This window comes from Danio rerio, chromosome 5 (genome assembly GCF_049306965.1).
Source record: "Danio rerio strain Tuebingen ecotype United States chromosome 5, GRCz12tu, whole genome shotgun sequence".
NCBI lineage: Eukaryota > Metazoa > Chordata > Actinopteri > Cypriniformes > Danionidae > Danio > Danio rerio.
In genome coordinates this window covers 45,397,076-45,414,941 of record NC_133180.1, presented here as the reverse complement: position 1 = coordinate 45,414,941, position 17,866 = coordinate 45,397,076, and the positions used below count along the sequence as shown (strand labels likewise).

The 17,866-nt window shown below is 35.6% G+C and overlaps 1 long non-coding RNA gene across 1 annotated transcript; it reads left to right on the top strand.

The window, feature by feature from the left end:
• The first annotated feature begins 267 nt into the window (after positions 1-267).
• LOC137495625 (uncharacterized) lies at positions 268-17,795 on the top strand. Its single transcript, XR_011015572.2, has 3 exons — positions 268-371; positions 14,289-14,416; positions 14,856-17,795. It is a non-coding gene; the product is annotated as an uncharacterized lncRNA (long non-coding RNA).
• Positions 17,796-17,866: the final 71 nt, after the last annotated feature.

Here is a 17,866-nt window from a genome sequence, read left to right as displayed (position 1 = left end):
CTGCCAAGTGTTATTCCTACCTAAAAGTGTTATCAACCAAAGGCGTAATTCATAGCTTAAATTTGCAGAAATCAAATTAGCATTCAGTTATTTCATGACTGGCCTCCACATGCCATATTGTATTTCACCTTGGTGCACATGCCTGAGGCCTTAACTTTATTTTGTAGGCGTTTGCTTTTAGCCAACTGGCATTCTGGTGCACGAGGTTAGCCTTGGAGATGGGCGGGTACGTGCATGTCTGTTGGCCCTCAGTAAAATTAGCCCATCATATTGAGTGTTGACAGAAATGCTGAGTGCAGAGGAGCTCTGGAGGCAACCTGAAGGTGACACGGCCCCATCTGTCAGAGTGCAGGGCCAGCTGCTGCTGTCAGGTAGGACCTTCTGCGGTAAATCACTGCCGTGTCCTGGTGGGAGTGGCTTGCTCTTTTCCCCCTCGCAGTGTCCTGATGGGGAAAGCAGGCCTCGGCCTCACCAGAGAGCCAAAAGGAATTCTGTTAACTGTCTCAAAACTCAAGGGGGTCGACTTTCAATCCCAACTGCATCTGCAGAAAACTGGCCTGTGTCACAGAGCAGGAAATTGTTGGATGAAGACATTCTTCATTCTCAAACATATCCTGTTTCTGGAGTTTGACTATATTTTTGTATACATAATATATGAAGGAGTCACATAACCTGGACTAAACCATTTGTTTTCCTTGTTAACGTCCCTATTGTTTGAGCATCAATGAACAAAATACGGATGATTATTGAAACAGATGTTCTAACTCTATTTGATTTGGAGGCTCTTGATTTGTTTTTAGATTTTAGCTTGATTGTATTATACTTCATTTGAGTATTTGTCAGTTATAGAAACGTTTAGCTTTTTTTGCTAAATTATCCCCCAAGCTAATGCTGTAAACAAACAGTGCAATATTTTAGAGTTTATGCGAAAATACAATGTTATATATACAGTACACAATGTTACAATGTTAATTTTGTTAGCACACATTGTTGTTCTTTAGGTGAAATAGACATGTTTGTTTTGTAATCTTCAATCAAAGTCTGACCATTAGCTTCTGCATTTGGAGTGGTATTCTTTCTCTGTTGACATCAGTGTTCTTAACATCAATGTTCTGAACCACACCCTTCTTATTGTTAGTTTGCTATGAGAGAATGATGTAAGTCCAACCCTACCCAATATTCAGTTGCAGCTTTATTTACATCAACACACTGAAATAATAGTCTCGGCAAACCTATCCAAGCATGCAGCTAATATATATTTACAATTTTCTAACTCAAATCATTTAAGTAATTGTTTGACTGCATTAAATTGGAGAACCAGCACTCTTAAGTGCTTTCCATAGCACCATGTAATTGTTACACCATAAGAAAAACACAATCTTTGTATTAGTCTGTATTCGAGCTCTTTCCCCAAAGTTAGCATATTCAGATAAATTCGGTCTATATCCAGACTAGACAATAGGTTTGCCACAAAATTACCACAAAACAGATATCCATGGTAAGTGAAGACCAGGAAATGAACCATTAGGACAAATGCTCACTGAAGAAAATTTGGTTCAGATGGGCTTAAAAGCTGATTATTAAAAAAGTGTTCAGCTCAGGCAGACATATTCATTCATAACATTTTATATTTTCACCTCTTATTAAAAGAAGATATGAACCCAAACCTTACCCCTAAATACAACCGTAATTTGATGATGAGCAAATCAAACTAAAATGTACAAATGAGATATTACCAATTCATAGAAATTAGCCTATTAATTAAAAAGTAACAAACTGCTGTGAAATTGCAGTGGATTTTAATATTAGATGTCATTGATGATATGCAAAATTCAGATACAGGACAGGAAGTGTTGTTTTTACATAGGAATCGCTATCCGAACATCTTTTATGTTGTTTAAAATAGTTTAATAGTTTAAGAAACCGGCTAAAACATGGAAGAAAAGAGGGCATGAAATACTTATTTTTTTAATAAATCCATGTGTACAAACTTTTTTGAACGCAATAATTCCTTTAAGGGGACCAATAAAGATTATGTTCAGACCTTGCTATGTGTATAAATATGTTAATGTGTTATACTATATAAACATCAGGTATAAACACTGCCACTCTTATGCAAAATCCAGTAGAATTTAAATGACGTGGTCTGCCATGTAATTGCTGTAATTAAATCTCTGTTTTGTTTTGCAATAATCCAATTGTGATGTCTGGAAGATATCTGCATGGGGGAAAACTATTTTTTCTAAACTGTTTTTGAACCACTTAGTAATGCGTATAATGTGTACAGCTCTTTGTTAATGAATGCTACCGAATACTGCAGCATAGTAAAAACTGATATACTATAATAAACTAAACTGAATAAAGTAAAATAAACTATAATAAACTGAAGTCTATTGAATAATTTGTTTATTACTACTGTGTTGTACCACAGCAACAATGTAATTACTATGACAGTTTAATTCAAGTGATTAGTATGCTTAGTATGAAAATAATATTTACTTGAGTATTTTTCATGTGATGTAATTTTACAGTTTGTACCGTATCGATAGCAGGCAAATATACTTTAGTTTAGTAGAAAACTCAGCCCTTATCATGATGTAAGGATCATGATCAACATATTTGCTTATTTTCTATTTATATCTCCTTTGAAATATGGTATAAATCACAAAAATACGGACTTTCCTCTGTGTCTCTCATTAATGTTTTTACTTCCTGTTCTCCATCTGAATTTTGCACATGATCAAATCCATGTGATGAAAAACAATCTATTAACTCCTGTAGTCAAAAATATCAACTATATGAGTCACATGTTTGCAAAAAGGGTTTTAGATCTCTTAAAACAACCAAATTAAAATGGTATTTTGAATGTGAATCAAACACATATTTTGCACCAAGAAACACAACATATCACATTTCTATTGGCAGAAAAGACAAAAGGTTGAAGTAACAGATAGTACATTTTAGATCACACAGTAAGTAGTGACCCTTAAATAATATGTCCAGGGAGATCAATCAGCATTCCTATGGACATCAGAAAATACTTTAGACTTGCTCAATATTAAGTGCAGGGGATCTCCAGGGCTTTTGTGGTCTCCATCCAGACACAAAGAGTAAAACTGGATAAAAAGACACATGGTGACCATGTGGAGGCCACCTTATCTCAAGTTCAAAGAGATGGAGGAGGCCAAAAAAGCTTACTCAACCCCTGAATATGCTTTCATGATAAAGGTCTTTTGGACAGAGTGTTGGCTAGATTGCTTAAGAGCAGAGGTCCTTGAGGAGACATGCTAGGACCTCCTTACGGAGTGATGAAAGCTGAGGCCCCTGCTCTTTTGGGAAAAAACACAGCACCGTGGTATACACCAACTCCCACGACCCATTCAAATTCTTGCTGACAGCTTCATTAAAAATCAATATTCCCAATTGTATTAAAAACTGTTACCATGACACTGAAAATTCAGTTCTCTCAAAGGCTAAAAGAACTAAACATGCAAATTAAAGCAATGTGTTGTGAACTTTTTCCAGTCTATTGATTTAAGCAGAAAAAAATAAGCATCTTAAAGAACAAAAAACTTTCAGTCCAGACCTAGAAGCACTATAGGGTCAAAAAGACAATTTCCTTTACACAAACTAGTTTTATGGGAGAAGAATTTGCTTTTATTGATAACACTTATAAAATAATTAAGAATTATTATTAGGATATAGCAAATGGTTCATTCTTAATTTGCTAAGCATTAATTCTATATTAATAGACATTATTAAGCATTTTAATAAAACTACAAATGCTGTATTTTTGACTTATATACATTTTTTACTTTAATGTACCTAATGATTTTTTAAAAAATATAGGTAACACTTTAGAATAACTATCCGTTATAACTAGTTAATAGACCATTAATAAACTGTTAGTTAACAAGTTATAAATGACTTGTTAAATAAAAGTTAATAGTTTTTTAATTATTTACAACTGTGCCTTATAGATGGGCAATGGATAACTTACAAGCCGTTAGTTGAATAGTTGTAAATGACTTCTTAACTGTATTTTAATGATTTAAAACTATACCTAATAAATTTTTAAGAGATCATGAACAAGCTGTTAGTAAATAACTTAATAAAGACTTGTTAAGTATCAGTTATGGTGTGTATATGTTATCGGGACGTTATTCTAAAGTTGCAGCTATTCTTCATTTATTAACTGTTAGTAAATGAGGAATAGTTGCAACTTTAGAATAACGTCCCAATAACATGCTTAAGCTAATAACTAACACTTAACTATTATATTTACTCACACTTTACAGACGAGAGTTTTTCATCGTTTGTTAACCATCTACTAATACCAATGAATCCTTGTAGAACAGCAAATGGATGGAATAAGTTCAAGCTACAGAAATTTGATGTAATATTTAAAATATAAAATGTTTGTTTCTAAACCTTGTTCCACTTATAGGCTTTTCTGTGAGCTGTGTTTTACCAAAGAAACTCCACAGATGAAATGTTAAAAGTTGTCTTTAATGTATAGAAACACACATACTGAACCATGACATGGCAGTACAGCAGTATGCAAGAATACAAACCCATGAAGTGCTAAACATGAAAACAAAATAAATAAAAATTTAAAATTACACCAGTGGTCTAATAAAAAAGTTTTACTGGTGTTATTATAGGGTGAACAACTGATATGTAAAGTGTGAGTAAATATAATAGTTAAATGTTAGTTATTAGCTTAAGCATGTTATTGGGATGTTATTCTAAAGTTGCAACTATTCCTTATTTACTAACAGTTAATAAATGAAGAATAGCTGCAACTTTAGAATAACGTCCCAATAACATATATACACTATTAACTGATACTTAACAAGCCTTTATTAAGTTATTTACTAACAGCTTGTTCATGATCTATTACTAATTTATTAGGTATAGTTATAAATATTTAAAATACAGTTAAGAAGTCATTTACAACTTGTCAACTAACGGCTTGTAAGTTATCTATTAGCCATCTATAAGGTACAGTTGTAAATAATTAACAAACTATTAACTTTTGTTTAACAAGTCATTTATAACTTGTTAACTAACAGTTTATTAATGGTCTGTTAACTAGTTATAACGGATAGTTATTCTAAAGTGTTACCAAAATATATTTATGAATGATTGAATGGTTAAATATTTCAGAGCGTGCAGTTATTATAAAGTGTTATGCTGTTCAAACCAGACATGGATGAAGCATCGAGTGCGAGTGATTTATATGTTAAGTCAATGCAAAGACTTTGTCTACTCTTCCCTGTTGATCTACCCTGACTTACTTTCTGCCTAATCTAAATTTCATTATCTGAATTTCTGGTTTTGAATGTTAGAATATTGAATGTGATGTGGATGGCGCAGTAAGTAGTGCTGTCACCTCACAGCAAGAAGGTCACTGGTTCGAGCCTCGGCTGGGTCAGTTTGCTTTTCTGTGTGGAGTTTGCATGTTCTCCCTGCGTTCGCATGGATTTCCTCTGGGTGCTCCGGTTTTCCCCACAGTCCAAAGTCATGTGGTACAGGTGAATTGGGTATTCTAAATTGTCCATAGTGTATGAGTGTGAATGAGTGTGTATGGATGTTTCCCAGAGATGGGTTACAGCTGGAAGGGTATCCGCTGCATAAAACATATGCTGGATAAGTTGGCGGTTCATTCCGCTGTGGCGACCCCATATTAATAAAGGAGACTAAGCCGAAAAAAAATAATGAATGATTTAATGAATGAACGAATGAATTAATGAATTTGATGTTCTGAATAGCTTCATCTTGAAAACTTAATTTTTACAAACTGGATATCTGCAGTCTAGAAATTTAGAACAAAGTTTGAAAAAACATCTATAGAAATTTCAGCCTTAAAAATTTCTGTTTTCTTAAATTTCAGATGGTCAATATTTAAGATATAAAATTCAAAATTAAGAAATTCAAATTCAAAACAATTGTTAACATTAAATTACAATTGTAAATAATTCAAATTAACACAATTCAAATTCAGATTGTTTTGACATATTAGTAGCTCCAGACCTCCTTCTCTAAACCCAACCAATAGTGTTTTCAAAAGCACCAACTGACCCGCCCACTCACTTTCCTAAACCCAACTGACGGTTCTAAAAAGCAATTCAGAAAAAAATTTGTTTTACCTGCTTTCTGGAACCATTCTTCCCCGGACTTGAAACTTGTCATCTTGGTTATCTCTTCTCTGCGTCCCAAGTCCACCAACGTACGTATCGAGCTACTGGACAAACTGGTAACAGCAGGAAAGCTGTCCACATGGAGGTTATTGTTCAGCTGGTAAGTGTAAAAAGGAGCAGCGTCACACCGCCCCTTAGCATTCATTTAAAAAAAACGCAATGAAGCCATATGCAGTTCATGTCCAGAAATGTTTTCAGAATGAGCCTGTGTTGCATTTATATAATATTAAACCTCAATCCAAACTTGCAAATTTCAACTTTATAAAACCAAAATGCAAATATATTTGGTAGTGAAATGGAAACAAAACCAAAGGCTTTAAGTAATCTATTTCAAAGCGTAACAAATATATATATATATATATATATATATATATATATATATTTTACACTAAAAAGACTTTCAAGTCCAATTTACCCAGTATTGAATATGACAAATATGTGCTTAGTGTATGTTTTTATCATCATACATAGTAGGCCTGACAAAACTGAGAAACTAGGATGGGAGAGCAATGAAGAGACTCTTAGACAACAGGCAGAGAGGTCTTTAGTCAGATATTATCCAGTCGTCTGCCCCATCCACACGCCTCCATGTTGACAGACAAACTGTGCCTCTGCTAGCCTCATCCATCTTCATTGAGCCCTAAAGAGTGAGGGTAAGTAAGCTCGACAGGACAGAAGAAAGTCTGGATTGTTCCAATGTTATCTCAGACTGGCTGGGATTTCTTGTCCAGTGGAGGCTCTGTTTTCCTGGATCTCTGAGAAGACTGTGAATATGTGTGTGTGTGTGTGTGTGTGTGTGTGTGTGTGTGTGTGTGTGTGTGTGTGTGTGTGTGTGTGTGTGTGTAAACCCACAGTCTGCTTAAGAACCTCCTCTAACCTACTAGACTTTCAGTCTCTAGACATCAATGGAATCTGTCAATTTTTTTTTTTGTCTGTACATTAACTTTGAAAGCACCGCCAAATCCTCTTACACTTACCACACTGTGTCTGTTTGCTTCTCCTTGGTAACCACACTAGACTGTGTGATTTCCTTCTCCATGAAAATGTCCACACAAATTGGATTACAGCCAATTGGAATGAAAAAAAGTCAGGGACAAAATAATAATAATAATTTCTCCACCATCTGCACTGACAATGCTCAAGAAACTTGGCTCTTGTGTTGTGTCAAAAAGATAGTTGTTGAGGACAAGCTGAATCATATTTCTCTCCAGAGGTTGTTAAATATCCCTCAGCAGGTCACCACACCACCACACACTGCATTCCACCAAGTTAAAACCCAGCTAGGGGCCAAGGGTGTAAAGCTCACTCTTTTCACGTACACCCAATGTCCCTAAGGCTAAAAACATAAACGCTTTCTTTCCGTGGAAGAGGAACACCTGCTTGCTCTTCCGTGCTGGCTCACGGAACAACAGAGCTACAGAAATTAAAGGTGCTGCAAGCCAGTTTACTCATTTTGCCAACTTCCAGGCAAAATTAGACCACACTTACAAAACCACAGGCATAAACAAGATATGCCAACTAACTCTTGCTTCTAGCACTTCAGGAAAGGGGATACTGCTTGAAGAAATGCATCCGAAATAAAACAGAGCAACAAATCACTTTACAAAGACTCTTCTGAAAGATGTGTAGGGTACAAACAAGGGAGATAATTGAATCACTCATGACCTTGAGTGGCAGGTTCTGTGGTCTTGTTACATCCTTGTAAGGCTGTTATAGGCCTCCCATGCCTGGAATAGGGTAGTGGAACTGGAGTTGTAACATTAGTGGCATGACCCCAGAAGGCAGTAAGGTTTTAGGGGGTTAGAGCAATGGCTCGTTTCCACTTAGTGATATGGTTCAGTAGAGTACAGTATGATATTGATGTTTTCTGTGTCAAAAGTACCAAAATAGCGAACCACTTTCTGGGACCCTTTCACAAATGTACCTAGCAAAACCAAAACAGGCTTATTCTGAAAACGTAATCATGTGAACGTTTCTGGAGAATGTGAATTATGTCGCCGGAGGTACATATGGCTGCATCTCATTTTTTAAGCAAACGCTACGGGACGGTATGACGCTGTTACTTTCTTCTATGTGAAGGGCTTTCCCGCTGCAACCAGTTTGTTCAATTAGTTGTACGTCGTCATACTTGAGATGCAGAGAGGAGCTGACCACGACGATGACAACGACCGAGTCTGGGAAAGAGCGGTTCCAGAAATCAGGTAAGACAAATCATTCAGTCAGCGGCCTCTAGTGGGTTTACGCGAGAACAGCGTGGGTGCAAATGGCGCTCGCGAGAGACATTTAAGATACAAAAAATCACACACCGTGGCTTCTCGTGGATTTGCGAAAACAAAAACAGCAAAAATCCATACCAAGTGAGAGGAATGACAACAAAGGAGTTCTGTTTTTAAGTACACCATCAACACATGCCAATAAAAATTGGTCAAACAAAGCTTGTCTATTATGACAAATAGCCACAGAAAGCAATAACAGGATATGCTGATTTTGAATCTGCTTCAGTTTTGGAGGACACCATGCCTACCAAGTAAGGGTACTGTTGGTTTTAGAAATGCAGAGCGATACTTAAAGTTACTTACACTGAATCTTACTGTACTGTACTGAAGTTTATCACACCACTCAATGGAAATGGGTCATAATGCTGGTCAGCTAGTGAGAGCTGTGCCAGTAGACTTAACTATGGAAATCTCAGGAGGTGTACAAAAGGCTATGTTCTTGATGTGCTTGCATCCCATGTTCAAGACAAATCCCTCTCGGAGCAGTACCCACACATAAGTATATGAACTTTTATGTTTTTTTTGCCCAACATAGAATCATTCTGAAAACGTAGCCCTATATCTTTTCTGGGGATCACGAATTATGTTGCCAGAAGTACGTATGGCTGCATTTCATCTTTAAAACGAACACCCCGGGTGGTATGATGCTTTTCCTTTTCGCTCTTATCAGCTGACCACTTACCTTTAAAGGCTTTACCTTCATACATGGCTTAAACTAGCTTACCATGTATGTCAGTGGACTTGAGACACAGAGAGAAGCCGATGATGACGGGATTGAGTCTGGTGAAAAATGATTCCAGAAGGTAAGACAAAACCAGATTTGTCTGGTCTGAACATATATAAATGAGATGAGGGCTTTTCTTTTTCTGGATTGCTTTTTAAAAGTGATTGGGTTTAGGGAAGTGGGTGGGCGCTGATCAATCTGTGCTTTAGAAAACAGTATTAATTGGGTTTAGGGAAGGAAGAGGGTGGGTCAGTCGATCGGTCAGTCATTAAGTCAGTCAGTGAGATGAATTTGAGATTTTATAAAGCATATACAGCGACCTCTAGTGGATCTGCAAAAAACTGCAAAAAAACAAAACAAAACCTAGCTCCTGGGATACATTTGGCGCTCTCCAGAAATATATATATATATATATATATATATATATATATATATATATATATATATATATATATATATATATATATAAAGGGTATGTTTTCAGAATGAGCCTGGGTTGTTTTTACCAGTACACAATAAAGAAATGCAGAGAGTCTAATGCAGATTTATTTTGATGCAAAAAATTCTGACAATTGAAGCTTCTCTGAGTTTCACTGATTTGTTAACAAGATTACTTTCTGATTCAGCATAAAGTGACACTTCTGTAATGACTTAATGTATACAGGATGCTCCAGTGTGGGAATGGTGAAAGTAAAGCAATGTTCACTTTTGATTGGAATTTGCTCTTGGCGTAAATAAACTTGAGTATGGAGAACAATAATTAAAACAATATTTATTATTTGCTGGGTTTTGGAATGTGGGAGTGCTTGGCATATAAAAAATTGAGCCAGCAAATTGGGAAAAAAATGAAAACCACTGCATATTCAATAACAGCATTTCTTTCTCATCGTAATATGATGCATTCAGACAAGCAGGAGACATCTATTCTTTCTTCTTCCAGGCATATTGGTTTCATCTTCTTGCTGTAGATGGTGGTGGGGGCCATTGCTTGTTATAGGCAATGATGTCATGCCGGGTGTTAAAACTCAAATTAGATCTGCTTCTTAAGCCAAAGATAGAGGAATCTGCCATGACAAGCTGTGGACAGCTGTGTGAACCATCTAAATCACAGTGCAACTAATATCTTCATTTAAATCAACAGACAGGTTGCTTATGAAAATGTAAATAGACCATAGATTTAGGACTTCTTGTGCTTGGGTTGTTAAAACTATTCAAAACTTTATTTTATATTCTGGGCAATAAAATGCTAAAGATTATTATGGAAAAATGAATGTCCCTATATAAAATGACGATCTTTTTGACATATTATGTATGTTTTAAAGTGGACCTAAACATAGGGCTGTCACAAAAATCAATATATGAAGAGTTGGATGCAAAAACCTCTAAATGCTGTTACCAGTTTGTCCAGTAGGCTGGCCGTGTTCGTCGATGAACCTGACATGCAGAGAGGAGCTGACCATGACAACGGACTTCGAGTAAATAAAATAAACTAGTAAATAACAGGGTGAGAATGTGGTAAAATCTAAAAATGTGGTAAAAAACAGGCGTGGGCTGTTCTTTTTCTAGATTGCTTTTCACAAATGTCAGTTAGCTTTCACACTTTGTGGGCAGGTCAACCGGTGCTTTTGAAAACACTATTGGTTGGGTTTAGGGATGGAGGAGGATGGGTCAGTTGATCGGTAAGCCAGTCAGTCAGTTGACAGCACCCTCTGGTGGATTTACGCCAGAACAGCAGGCATGAATGGCACTTGCGAGAGAAATTTGAGATCACAAAAAGCGTACAAAACGGCCTCAAGTGGACTTGCGAAAACAAAAACTGCAAAAAACCTAGCTCCTGGGACATATTTGGTGCTCTACAGAAATGTATATATAGGTACGTTTTCAGAATGAGCCTGGGTTGAATATAATGTAAGGTACTTGTTTATACAAAAGAACACACTTTGTGTGTTTTTCATATGACTGTCAGTTTTGGAGGGGCCTAACATTTATTACTGGTCATAGATGTATGTAGCATGAGACTGTCTGGTAAGCTTTTCACAGTATAGCATGTTAGTTTCGACATGATTGATGTTTTTCATCTTACAACAATGGTGGTCTCACACAGTTCGACTCAATTAAATGGAGCTTTGCCAATAGGATGTCTTGTCCTGTGGCAATATCATAACATGAGGCCAATTAATAGGCTACACAGGAGGCCACAATGCAAACATTCCACAAGAGTCCAGCAGCAGGGCACTATTTCTACTGTGAACCCAAATCATATTGCAATGTTTTCATTGCGGTCTCGGCTCAAGTGGTTATAGCATTCTGAGGCAGAAAAAAGTGAGATGTAGAAAAAAGAAGATGGAAATGCTAAACAGCCGTACTAAACTCTCAACAGAGCACTTGCATGGCTACTTGCACAAGTGTTCTGGTCGCTACTCAAAAGCACTAGTTTCATGCTCCACAAACAGGACATTAACTTACAGTTTATGAAAGAGAATTTTTTTTTTTGGTGAATTTGAACACTGACAGATTTCAAAAACTGATCCCTGAAAACTTCTTTTTAGAATTAATGACTGGTGACAAATCTCCCTGTGACCGATGCTTAAATCACAGTACAATTCCCATTGCTTATAGGAGAAAGGAGAGCAGCTGAGCTTTCCAGTGTTTATGAGCAGCGCTGGTGTGTATATCAGAGGCTGAAGGTGGTCTGATTCCTTAAGGAGTGTAGATGTGTGTGTGTGTGTGTGTGTATGTGTGTGTGCGTGTGTGTGTGTGTGTGTGTGTGTGTGTGTGTGTGTGTATGTGTGTGTGTGTGTGTGTGTGTGTGTGTGTGTGTGTGAGTGTGTGTTTCAGTGCTTGGGAGGTTTTGATTAAGGTGTTCTCTGGGAGGAAAGACCACCAGGAGACTGTGCATGTTGTACACTACCAATCAAAACTTTTGGAATCAGTACAATTTTTTTAATGTTTAAAAAAAAAAGCAAATTCTGCTCATCACTGTTAAATTGTGAAATATTATTACAATTTTTAATATGTTTTGAATTAATTTAATAACGTATTGAATGCAGTTTCAAATCTTATTTACTCTAATGATTCAAAGCAAAAAAAAATTCATCATTACTTCAGTCTTCAGTGGACCTTCAGAAATCATTATAATATAATGATTTGCTGTTTTATTATGATTATTATTGGTACAAAATCACTAATAATGATTCTACCAATTATTAGTCCAGATTTATTTTGCATTATAGTGTTATGGGGGCTGTGATACATTTTACTTGTCGGATTCTTTAAAAAAAAATAAAGTCTTCAATTTTCCACATTATAAATGTATTTACTATCGTTCTTGAACAATTATAGTTATGAATAAACGTAAAGGCATATTTAATTGTACTTTTGAATGGTTTTGCATCAGTTTCCCAAAGTAATAATAATAATCATAATAATAATAATAATTAAAGCTGCAAGCAGTGTTGAAAGGGACCTCGCACCTGGGCTCACCATCACCCGGTGGCCTTAGGATGACAGAGAATAGTGGACAAACATAATAATAATAACAATAATACTAATAATAATAATAATAAAAACAGTTACGGCACGGTGGCTCTCAGTGATTAGGACTGTCGCCTTATGGCAAGAAGGTCACTAGCTCTAGTCCTGATTGGGCCATTTTTATGTTGACTTTGCATTTTCTCCCCATATTCACGTGGGTTTCCTCTGGGTGCTCCGGTTTTCCCTGCACTATAGCTGATTTGAGTAAACTAAATTGGCCGTAGTGTATGAGTATGAGAGTGTATGGGTGTTTCCCAATACTAGGTTGCAGCTGGAAGGGCATTCGCTTATACATATGCTGGAATCCCTGCAGGCACAGGATGTCAACATGACATCATATTAACGTACCTCAATGTACCCCAACATCATGGCAGAAATTAAAATCGGGTTGCCGTCAGAACGTCCAATGTCTAAGCTAAAATCAACCCAAAATCAATCAAATATCAACATCTAATCATGTTACACCTTCACGTGCTGTGGACGTTACCACTATGACGTCTATCAGACATTGGATTTTGGTCACTTTTCCAACATACCATAAAATCAATCAAAAATCAACAAAATTTGACGTTGTTATTGGATGTCAAAATGACATTGTCCTTAGACGCTGGCTAGACATTAAATTTTGGTCACCTGATGTCATGACCTAAATCTAACCTAATAATAATGTCTAATGATGTTGTGTGCCTGCTGGGATAGTTGGCAGTTCATTCCACTGTGGCGACATCTAAAACAGAGACTAAAGAAGGAATGTGAGGGAAAGAAAAATAGTAATATTTTTTTCTTCTTGAGCAGATAATGAGAATATTTGAAGGATTATGAATTATTTTTAAAACTCAGCTTTAAACCACTAGGATTGCTTCAATTTTAAACAAAAAAATTCAATAAAATTACAATTATTTAACATTGCAATAAAATTTCAAAGATTTTACTGTACAGTTTTAAAATACAGTCTTTGTGAGCAGAATATGCTTATTATAAAAAAAATTCTGATCGGTTTTTGAGTGATCTTTTGCTTGTATGAGTGCATATTTGACTTATGTACTTCGTTCATTTAAGTATGATCTGAAAATTGATCAGTGTTTGGACAAACTGATGAAGCCAGACATGGACATCTGCATGTAATTTAACAGTTTCATAAACAAGAGTTTCTGTTGTTTTTCTTCAACATAATATGGCTGTCAGTGACTATGCCAAATTGTTGATCTTGACCTGCTTATCTTATCTGTAATTCTGTCAGCCGCTCTTTGCCAAGGCCAGCATCCACTGATATTGATTATTTTCTTGAGAAAACATTTCATCTGTGGTGTATGTTCCACAGCATAGCCATGAAGTAAACACATAAAGATGTGGAGATAATCCTTGACAAACAGAGGCTGTGATATGTTTAGCATTGTTGTTTCGACATGTTACAGCCCCACTGGCATGTTTATAATATTTATGAGTTGTAATGCTCAGAAGATAGCATTTATGTAAGGACATATCCAAACTGATATCATCTGTTCTTTTGAGTGGATAATAAGTGCGTCTAATAGCGATCTTCTGTTTTAGGTCTATTGTTTGTTTTGAGCTCCAAGCAACCATGATGCTGCAGGCACTGATAACCATGACCATTTGGAAAAAGCAGGTTCCTGCAGCATTTAGTTTCATGTATTTGGAAGAGAGCCGGAAAATGTAAGGTAAATAATGACATTTATTCCTTAGATAATATGAAATGTTTTTTTAATGGTACACGATGAAAGTTTTACATTTTAGGGAGTAAATTGTGTTTTTTTTTTCATGTCTTTATCTGATTTAAACATTTTGTTTTCAGAAATTGATTAACACTACTGACATCTTTTAATGTGCATTGAAAACGAGAAATCCCAATTTGGCATCATATCACATATACAAAAGTATTTTTATATAGAAAGAAACCATTTAAACTGCAGGTAAACTGTCTTGTATTGTTTCAAACAATGTTAATGAAATTAAAACTGGATAAATAATGCTCCATGGTCATTCAGTGTAACAGATATGTTTATGTAAAAGTTAAATATTGCCCATTTCCAGTATTTGATTGTATAATGCTTATTCATTAATTAATTAATTAATATTATTATTATTATTTTGCCTTAGTCCCTTTATTAACCTGGGGTCGTCACAGCGGAATGGACCACCAACTTATCCAGCAAAGGTTTTACATAGCAGATGCCCTTCCAGCTGCAACCCATCTCTGGAAAACATCCATCCACACTCATTCACACTCATACACTTAGCCTACCCAATTCACCTGTACTGCATGTCTTTAGACTGTGGGGAAAAACTGGAGCACCTGGAGGAAACTCACGCAAACGAGGGGAGAACATGCAAACTCCACAGAGAAACACCAACTGACCCAGCCAAGGCTCGAACCAGTGACCTTCTTGCTGTAAGGCGACGGCACTACCAACTACACTGTAAAAAATTGCTGTTAAAAAACAGTCAGATTCTACGGTAAAATAATGTTTTTTCACTAAAACAGTAATATTCTGTTAAAAACAGTGCTTTCTGGGTAACATTTTTGTTTTCGAGAAAGTAACCAACTGCAGAAAACTGTGAGCTAACAGAGTTCAGATTCGATGTTTTGAAGTCTGTGTTTGAAATCACGCTTTGTGTCCTTGTTCACTATTTCATACACTAGTTAACTAATATAGTTCACCTGACTGTTTTAATGAACACTAATGAGTGAATTCAGACACTGATGAACACCTGCTGTTAATAATTACAATTACTGAAGAAAAGAAACAAGAAACACAAACAGTGACGTCAGTTACAACATGAAATAAAATCAAATAAAATAAAACAGCTTCAGTCTCAGCAGAGGATCATTAAACAACTCCACAAACAACAGCAGACACACTTATTACTGACTGATTTGACTTCCATACTATTCACATTGAGATCCAACAGAAATTAAGGTGTTTTTTGTGTCACCGTAATGGAGTAAGGGGCTGGTTTAGTTGGGCTCTTCACCCTTGAACTGATTAATTCAGACTCTCCAATCACTATAATAAAGAGTTAACAAAATGCTTGTATTATAGCAGTCAAGTTGGAAAGTCAATAAATAGAGAAATATATTTGTCTGAAATAAGTTCTGATAAATGTTTTGGTATAAATCTGGAAGAAGAGCCTCATGCAATAGATTTTATGTTTAGTTACAGGTATTAATTAAATTAATGAGAAGTGAAAACAGAAAGATACCTCCGTAATTACTTAACAGTTAAGAAATAACATACAAAAACAGTTCAGTTATGACAAATACACACTCAGACCTCATGAATCTGACCTTGTATCTCAACAATGGTAACATCTCAAATGTTTCATGCTGCAATGCATGCTGGGAGTGGCATGGTACAAATATCCCAGCATGCATTGCGGTATAAAAAAAATGTTGTATAACGGTCTAAGAGTTTTCTTTACTTGTGTTTGATTCTGCTGTTGTTTATGTTTAGACTTTCAGTTGCCTGTTTGTGAGTTAAACTGTTAATTTTGTTAGTCGTCACCATTATTGAGGTTCATCCGCTGATTATTGATGTCTCTTTGAGTGCGATATACACCATAGAGCAGTGTTATTGTCCAAGATATTCTTAAAAACTTCCAGAAATCGTTGCCATATATATACATAATGTAAAACAATAGATTTAACATTGAATGGGAGCAGTAAATTTTATTATACTAAATGAGAACAGACTCTGCCATTTAATAACAACTTGAACATCACCAGATCTTACTTTTTCAGATTTAGGTTTTTGGCTGGCTTGCCACAACAAAGGAGCTTTTTAAGCAAAGTTCTTAACAATTGCAGCAGCTAAGATATATAAATGTCAGGGCTAAGAGCCCAACTAAAGCAAACTCTGTTCTCCATGATGGTGACGTAAAACTTTAACTTTTTCTCAAGAAGAACTTTAGTAGATGTTATACAAAAATACATGTATTAAGTAATAAGTGTAGCTGGTGATGATGTTTGTAGAGTTGTTTAATCATCCGCTGATCATTTAAATGATTTAATCATTTGTTGTTCTTCAGGTTATTTCATTATAAAGCTGTGACTAAAGTTTTGTATGTTCTGTTCTTGTTTTTTCCTTCAGTATTTCTTCATTTGTTCATTGTTAATCCTCAATTATCATTTAATTAGTCAGTTAATTAATGAATTTTCTTCAGCTTTGCTACATGTTTCTTGAACACTCAGTAGTGTGGACACTTCAATAAAAACTGAAGTATATGCTCTGGGGTTTAAAGGGTTAAAGGTGTGAGAGGTAAAAACACAGTATAAAATGTATTTTAACAGTAATATACTGTTAATTTACACAACGGAAGTGGACTGTTAAAAAACAGTATATTGCTGGCAACCACAGCTGCCAGTAGATTATCGTTAAATCAAGGAAAAAACAGTATTTTACTGTAAAACCTGAAGCTAATTTCTTCTGTGTGTCACCGTTGTGGAGGAGAGTAGAGCCAGTGTATGAGTTAAAGATGAACAATAAACTGCTGATGTTATTCTGCATGTTTCTCTATTTAAAGAAAGCGGCTGTTTAGTTGCTGATGCAGTCAGAATCTCTCTGGTGATTCCAGATTTACATGTATGTGTGCTGTTGTGAAAAATAAGACATTAGAGTTAAACCAAACTTTTTTAATTAACTAAAATAAGTTATCATTATAAGTATGCTTCTAAGCATATATAGCACATTACTTCATAAACTCATTCAGCAGTTGACCAAGTTGAGGCAGTTGCTTTCAGTGAGCAAAATGAGTTCACTTGAGTATTGTGTAAATCAATGTAGTCCATGTATTTTTACAGCAACATACTGTAAAATAACAGTACATTGCTGGCAACTGCAGCTGCCAGTATTTTCCTGTTTTTTAACGGGACAATTTTTAACAGTGTACGCCACAGTGTCGCCCGTTTAATATGTGATTTATGTGCATGTTGTGATGTCTAGATTCTCTTGCATAGTCATTGGCAGAATATGGTATATATTTAATACATTTAATAATTTGATATTGTTTTATTTAAAAATAAAATTTGATTTATTGGTTGATTGGTCGGACAATTAAATCCAAAACAAAACCATTGTTTAATGAAATCATGACAATCAAGGAAGTGGGGT